Below are 6955 nucleotides of genomic sequence, written 5' to 3'. Positions count from 1 at the left end.
GTTCACCTCCCACTATAGCAGAAAGGGTCTTTCTAGTAGTTTCACGTGAAATCTAAGCTGTCTGAAGTGTTTTTCCAAAGTTATCAACATTTTTATGTTTGGCGTTCCGGAATCGACCTTATCTCAGGCTGAAAACGCTTTTCACGCATTGTGCCATAACTTTGCAGGGAAGCTTCAGAACATCGAATTTTCACCACCCACTATCGCAGAAAGGGTCTTTCTCCTAGTTGCACATCTATTGCAAAACTAAGCTGTCTGAAGTGTTTTTGCCAAAGTCATCAACATTTTTAAGTTTAGCGTTCTGGAACCCACCTTATCTCAGGCTGAAAATGCGTTTTCTGCATTGTGAAATCACTTTGCAGGGAAGCTTCAGAACATGAAATTTTCACCTCCCACTATAGCAGAAAGGGTCTTTCTAGTTGTTGCACTTCAAATCTAAGCTGTCTGAAGTGTTTTTCGAAAGTTATCAACATTTTTATGTTTGGCGTTCCGGAACCCACCTTATCTCAGGCTGAAAACGCTTTTCACGCATTGTGCCATAACTTTGCAGGGAAGCTTCAGAACATCGAATTTTCACCACCCACTATCGCAGAAAGGGTCTTTCTCCTAGTTGCACATCAAAACTAAGCTGTCTGAAGTGTTTTTTCCAAAGTCATCAACATTTTTAAGTTTAGCGTTCTGGAACCCACCTTATCTCAATCTGAAAACGCGTTTTCTGCATTGTGTCATAACTTTGCAGGGAAGCTTCAGAACATGAAATTTTCACCTCCCACTATAGCAGAAAGCGTCTTTCTAGTAGTTTCTCATGAAATCTAAGCTGTCTGCAGTGTTTTTCCAAAGATTTGAACATTTTTATTTTTGGCCTTCGGGAACCCACCTTATATCAGGCTGAAAACGTGTTTTACGCATTGTGCCATTACTTTGCATAAAGCTTCAGAACATGAAATTTTCACCTCCCACTATAGCAGAAAGGGTCATGAAATCTAAGCTGTCTTAAGTGGCTTTCCAAATATATCAACATTTTTATGTTTGGCGTTCCGGAATCGACCTTATCTCAGGCTGAAAACACGTTTTACGCATTGTGCCATAACTTTGGAGGGAAGCTTCTGAACATGAAATTTTCACCTCCCACTATAGCAGAAAGGGTCTGTCTTGTAGTTGCACATCAAATCTAAGCTGTCTGAAGTGCTTTTCCAAAGTTATCAACATTTTTATGTTTGGCGTTCCGGAATCCACCTTATCTCTGGCACAAAACGCGTTTTCTCCATTGTGTCATAACTTTGCACGGAAGCTTCAGAACATGAAATTTTCACCTCCCACTATAGCAGAAAGGGTCTGTCTTGTAGTTGCACATCAAATCTAAGCTGTCTGAAGTGTTTTTCCAAAGTTATTAACATTTTTATCTTTGGCGTTCCGGAACCCACCTTATCTCAGGCTGAAAACGCGTTTTCTCCATTGTGGCATAACTTTGCAGGGAAGCTTCAGAACATGAAATTTTCACCTCCCACAATGGCAGAAAAGGTCTTTCTAGTAGTTGCACATCAAATCTAAGCTGTCTGAAGTGTTTTTCCAAAATTATCAACATTTTTATGTTTGGCGTTCCGGAATCGACCTTATCTCAGACTAAAAACTCGTTTTCGGAATTGTGCCATACCTTGGCAGGGAACCTTCAGAACATGAAATTTTCACCTCCCACTATAGCAGAAAGGGTCTTTCTAGTAGTTGCACATCAAATCTAAGCTGTCTGAAGAGTTTTTCCAAAGTTATCAACATTTTTATGGTTGGCGTTCCAGAATCGACCTTATCTGAGGCTGAAAACGCGTTTTACGCATTTTGCCATAACTTTGGAGGGAAGCTTCAGAAAATGAAATTTCACCTCCCACTATAGCAGAAAGGGTATTTCTAGTAGTTGCACATCAAATCGAAGCTGTCTGAAATGTTTATTCCAAAGTTATCAACATTTTTACGTTTGGCGTTCCGGAACCCACCTTGTCTCAGGCTGATAACGCGTTTTCTGCATTGTGCCATAACTTTGAAGGAAAGCTTCAGAACATGAAAGTTTCACCTCCCACTATAGCAGAAAGGGTCTTTCTAGTAGTTGCACATCAAATCTAAGCTGTCTGATGTGTTTTTCCAAAGTTATCAACATTTTTACGTTTGGCATTTCGGAACCCACCTTGTCTCAGGCTGAAAACGCGTTTTCTGCATTGTGCCATAACTTTGAAGGAAAGCTTCAGAACATGAAAGTTTCACCTCCCACTATAGCAGAAAGGGTCTTTGTAGTAGTTGCACATCAAATCCAAGCTGTCTGAAGTGTTTTTCCAAAGTTATCAATATCTTTATGTTTGGCGTTCCGGAACCCACCTTATCTCAAGCTGAAAACGTGTTTTCTGCATTGTGCCATAACTTTGCAGGGAAGCTTAAGAACATGAAATTTTCACGTCCCACTATAGCCGAAAGGGTATTTCTAGTAGTTGCACATCAAATCTAAGCTGTCTGAAGTGTTTTTCGAAAGTTATCAACATTTTTATGTTTGGCGTTCCGGAATCGACCTTATCTCAGGCTGAAAACGCGTTTTACGCATTGTGCCATAACTTTGCAGGGAACCTTTAGAACATGAAATTTTCACCTCCCACTATAGCAGAAAGGGTCTTTCTAGTAGTTGCACATCAAATCTAAGCTGTCTGAAGTGTTTTTTGAAAGTTATCAACATTTTTATGTTAGGCGTTCCGGAACCCACCTTATCTCAAGCTGAAAACGCGTTTTCTGCATTGTGCCATAACTTTGCAGGGAAGTTTCAGAACATGAAATGTTCACCTCCCACTATAGCAGGATGGGTCTTTCTAGTAGTTGCACATCAAATCTAAGCAGTCTGAAGTGTTTTTCGAAAGGTATCTACATTTTAATGTTTGCTGTTCCAGAATCGACCTCATCTCAGGCTGAAAACGCGTTGTCTGCATTGTGCCATAACTTTGCATGGAAGCTTCCGAACATGAAATTTTAACCTCCCACTATAGCAGAAAGGGTCTTTCTAGTAGTTGCACATCAAATCTAAGCTGTCTGATGTGTTTTTCCAAAGTTATCAACATTTTTATGTATGGCGTTCCGGAATCAACCTTATCTCAGGCTGTAAACGCGTTATACGCATTGTGCCATAACTTTGCAGGGAACCTTTAGAACATGAAATTTTCACCTCCCTCTATAGCAGAAAGGGTCTTTCTAGTAGTTGCACATCAAATCTTAGCTGTCTGAAGTGTTGTTCCAAAGTGACCAACATTTTTACGTTTGGCATTTCGGAACCCACCATATCTCAGGCTGAAAACGCGTTTTCTGCATTGTGCCATAACTTCTCAGGGAAGCTTCAGAACATGAAATGTTCACCTCCCACTATAGCAGAAAGGGTCTTTCTAGTAGTTGCACATCAAATCTAAGCTGTCTGAAGTGTTTTTCCAAAGTTATCAACATTTTTATGTTTGGCGTTCCGGAATCGACCTTATCTCAGGCTGAAAACGCGTTTTACGCATTTTGCCATAACTTTGGAGGGAAGCTTCAGAAAATGAAATGTTCACCTCCCACTATAGCAGAAAGGGTCTTTCTAGTAGTTGCACATCAAATCTAAGCTGTCTGAAGTGTTTTTCCAAAGTTATCAACATTTTCATGTTTGCCGTTCCGGAATCGACCTTATCTCAGGCTGAAAACGCGTTTCACGCATTGTGCCATAACTTCTCAGGCAAGCTTCAGAACATGAAATGTTCACATCCCACTATAGCAGAAAGGGTCTTTCTAGTAGTTGCACTTCAGATCTAAGCTGTCCGAAGTGTTTTTCGAAATTTATCAACATTTTTATGTTTGGCGTTTCGGAACCCACCTTGTCTCAGGCTGAAAAATCATTTTATGCATTGTCCCATAACTTCTCAGGGAAGCTTCAGAACATGAAATTTCGACCTCCCACTATAGCAGAAAGGGTCTTTCTAGTTGTTGCACATCAAATCTAAGCTGTCTGAAGGGTTTTTCCAAAGTAATCAACAATTTTATGTTTGGAGTTCCGGAACCCACCTTATCTCAGGCTGAAAACGCGTTTTCGGCATTGTGCCATAACTTTGCTGGGAAGCTTCAGAACATGAAATTTTCACGTCCCACTATAGCAGAAAGGGTCTTTCTAGTAGTTGCACATCAAATCTAAGCTGTCTGAAGTGTTTTTCGAAAGTTATCAACATTTTTATGTTTGGCGTTCCGGAATCGACCTTATCTCAGGCTGAAAATGCTTTTTACGCTTGGTGCCATAACTTTGCAGGGAAGCTTCAGGAAATGAAATTTTCACCTCCCACTATAGCAGAAAGGGTCTTTCTAGTAGTTGCACATCAAATCGAATCTGTCTGAGGTGTTTTTCCAAAGTTATGAATATTTTTATGTTTGGCGTTCCGGAACCCACCTTATCTCAGTCTGAAAACGCGTTATCTGCATTGTGCCATAACTTTGCAGGGAAGCTTCACAACATGAAATGTTCACCTCCCACTATAGCAGAAAGGGTCTTTCCAGTAGTTGCACATCAGATCTAAGCTGTCCGAAGTGTATTTCGAAAGTTATCAACATTTTTATGTTTGGCGTTCCGGAATCGACCTTATCTCAGGCTGAAAACACGTTTTCTGCATTGTCCCATAACTTTCCAGGGAAGCTTCAGAACATGAAATGTTCACCTCCCACTATAGCAGAAAGGGTCTTTCTAGTAGTTGCACATCAAATCTAAGCTGTCTGAAGTGCTTTTCGAAAGTTATCAACATTTTTATGTTTGGCGTTCCAGAATCGACCTTATCTCAGGCTGAAAACGCGTTGTCTGCATTGTGCCATAACTTTGCATGGAAGCTTCCTAACATGAAATTTTAACCTACCACTATAGCAGAAAGGGTCTTTCTAGTAGTTACACATCAAATCTAAGCTGTCTGATGTGTTTTTCCAAAGTTATCAACGTTGTTGTGTATGGCGTTCCGGAATCAACCTTATCTCAGGCTGAAAACGCGTTTTCTGCATTGTGCCATATCTTTGCAGGGAAGCTTCAGAAAATGACATTTTAACCTCCAACTATAGCAGAAAGGGTCCTTCTAGTAGTTGCACATCAAATCTAACCTGTCTGAAGTGTTTTTCAAAAGTTATCAACATTTTTATGTTTGGCGTTCCAGAATCGATCTTATCTCAGGCTGAAAACGCGTTGTCTGCATTGTGCCATAACTTTGCAGGGAAGCTTCAGAACATGAAATGTTCACCTCCCACTATAGCAGAAAGGGTCTTTCCAGTAGTTGCACATCAGATCTAAGCTGTCCGAAGTGTTTTTCGAAAGTTATCAACATTTTTATGTTTGGCGTTCCGGAATCGACCTTATCTCAGGCTGAAAACACGTTTTCTGCATTGTCCCATAACTTTGCAGGGAAGCTTCAGAACATGAAATGTTCACCTCCTACTATAGCAGAAAGGGTCTTTCTAGTAGTTGCACATCAAATCTAAGCTGTTTGAAGTGTTTTTCCAAAGTTATCAACATTTTTATGTTTGGCGATCCGGAATCAACCTTATCTCAGGCTGAAAACGCATTTTCTGCATTGTGCCATAACTTCTCAGGGAAGCTTCAGAACATGAAATGTTCACCTCCCACGATAGCAGAAAGGGTCTTTCTAGTAGTTGCACATCAGATCTAAGCTGTCCGAAGTGTTTTTCGAAAGTTATCAACATTTTTATCTTTGGTGTTCCGGAATCGACCTTATCTCAGGATGAAAAATCGTTTTCTGCATTGTCCCATGACTTTCCAGGGAAGCTTCAGAACATGAAATTTCGACCTCCCACTATAGCAGAAAGGGTCTTTCTAGTAGTTGCACATCAAATCTAAGCTGTCTGAAGTGTTTTTCCAAAGTTATCAACATTTTTATGTTTGGCGTTCCAGAATCGACCTTATCTCAGGCTGAAAACACGTTTTACGCATTGTGCCATAACTGTGCAGGGAAGCTTCAGAACATGAAATTTTCACCTCCCACTGTAACAGAAAGGGTCTTTCTAGTACTTGCACATCAATTCTAAGCCGTCTGAAGTGTTGTTCCAAAGTGATCAACATTTTTTCGTTTGGCGTTTCGGAACCCACCTTATCTCAGGCTGAAAACGCGTTTTCTGCATTGTCCCATAACTTTCCAGGGAAGCTTCAAAATATGAAATTTTGACCTCCCACTATAGCAGAAAGGGTCTTTCTAGTAGTTGCACATCAAATCTAAGCTGTCTGAGGTGTTTTTCCAAAGTTATCAACATTTTTATGTTTGGCGTTCCAGAATCGACCTTATCTCAGGCTGAAAACGCGTTTTAAGCATTGTGCCATAACTTTGCAGTGAAGCTTGAGAAAATGAAATTTTCACCTCCCACTAAAGCAGAAAGGGTTCTTCCAGTAGTTGCACATCAAATCTAAGCTGTTTGAAGTGTTTTTCCAAAGTTATCAACATTTTTATGTTTGGCGTTCCGGAATCAACCTTATCTCAGGCTGAAAACGCATTTTCTGCATTGTGCCATAACTTCTCAGGGAAGCTTCAGAACATGAAATGTTCACCTCCCACGATAGCAGAAAGGGTCTTTCTAGTAGTTGCACATCAGATCTAAGCTGTCCGAAGTGTTTTTCGAAAGTTATCAACATTTTTATCTTTGGTGTTCCGGAATCGACCTTATCTCAGGATGAAAAATCGTTTTCTGCATTGTCCCATGACTTTCCAGGGAAGCTTCAGAACATGAAATTTCGACCTCCCACTATAGCAGAAAGGGTCTTTCTAGTAGTTGCACATCAAATCTAAGCTGTCTGAAGTGTTTTTCCAAAGTTATCAACATTTTTATGTTTGGCGTTCCAGAATCGACCTTATCTCAGGCTGAAAACACGTTTTACGCATTGTGCCATAACTGTGCAGGGAAGCTTCAGAACATGAAATTTTCACCT

The sequence above is a fragment of the Synchiropus splendidus genome, unplaced genomic scaffold (genome assembly GCF_027744825.2).
Source record: "Synchiropus splendidus isolate RoL2022-P1 unplaced genomic scaffold, RoL_Sspl_1.0 HiC_scaffold_20, whole genome shotgun sequence".
NCBI classification, from domain to species: Eukaryota; Metazoa; Chordata; class Actinopteri; order Syngnathiformes; family Callionymidae; genus Synchiropus; species Synchiropus splendidus.
This window is presented reverse-complemented; position numbering follows the sequence as displayed.